The following is a 1,122-nucleotide window of genomic DNA, read 5'->3' as shown; positions in this document are numbered from 1 at the left end:
AATTTCCAGAAAACATACAAAGAATTGAATCAGGGGCGGGGCGATGCGAGAGAGGCGCGGCCAAGCCACAGCCCTCGGTTTTCTAGTTTACACGCCAGCGCTGTGAGCATGTGGAGAACAGGGTGGCGGTCAAGGGGGCAGCCCGGATGCTCCTTTCCGCAGCAGGCCTCCCTTTCAGGGCAAGAGCATCAGAGGCGCGCTGGCTCCTGGAGCATTTCCAGTCAGAGGTCCCTAACTTGTGCTGAGAACAGTGCTCGCGCATGCGCAAGGTGGGCGGGGCGTCGTCTGTGACGCACTTTTCGAGTCTCCGCCCCCTGGCGCCCTCATATATAAGACTTTGCCTGGCTTTCGCACTCAGAGAAGTGGAAGAGGGCATCTAGTGCAGCTTTGACGTTGTCAGAGGGGGGAAATCAAGGACTCGGGCAGACTCGGACGTGTGTCCACGCCTCGGAGGTGGCAGCAGGCGGTGCCTCCTAGCGAGGCGGCCATGGAGCTCTTGAGGACTATCACCTACCAGCCGGCTGCCAGCACCAAGATGGGCGAGCAAGCACTGGGCAAGGCTTGCAGCGGGCACTCGAAGAAGGAGCAACAGCAGCAGTACCCGGAGGAGCCGCAGACCCTGCAGCCCGCACCTCAGGTGCAGCCAGTGGCTCCAGACCACCATGACCACCACTCCCACTCTGGGACGGAGATCTCACGGATTATCGTTGATCCCACGACGGGAAAGCGCTACTGCCTGGGCAAAATGCTGGGCAAGGGTGGCTTTGCAAAATGTTATAAGATGACAGATATGACAAATAACAAAGTCTGTGCTGCAAAAATCATTCCTCACAGCAGAGTAGCTAAACCTGATCAAAGGGAAATGATTGACAAAGAAATAGAGCTTCACCGAATTCTCAACCATAAGCATGTGGTGCAGTTTTATCACTACTTTGAGGATGAAGAAAACATTTACATCCTCCTGGAGTACTGCAGCAGAAGGTCCATGGCACATATCTTGAAAGCTAGAAAGGTGTTGACGGAGCCAGAAGTTCGATACTACCTCAGGCAGATTGTGTCTGGACTCAAGTACCTACATGAACAAGAAATCTTGCACCGAGATCTCAAACCAGGAAACTTTTT

The 1,122-nt window shown here is 54.2% G+C and overlaps 1 pseudogene across 1 annotated transcript in view; it reads left to right on the top strand.

The window, feature by feature from the left end:
- The first annotated feature begins 487 nt into the window (after positions 1 to 487).
- LOC102850036 overlaps positions 488 to 1,122 on the top strand; it is a 3,676-nt pseudogene continuing 3,041 nt past the window's right edge. Inside the window, exon 1 of the transcript XR_439056.1 lies at positions 488 to 1,122. The product of XR_439056.1 is annotated as a serine/threonine-protein kinase PLK2-like (transcript).

Source organism: Elephantulus edwardii, unplaced genomic scaffold (assembly GCF_000299155.1).
Source record: "Elephantulus edwardii isolate Elephantulus edwardi_28Jun2011 unplaced genomic scaffold, EleEdw1.0 scaffold02802, whole genome shotgun sequence".
NCBI lineage: Eukaryota > Metazoa > Chordata > Mammalia > Macroscelidea > Macroscelididae > Elephantulus > Elephantulus edwardii.
The sequence above is the reverse complement of the archived record's forward strand: the minus strand, read 5'-3'. Positions and strand labels throughout refer to the sequence as shown.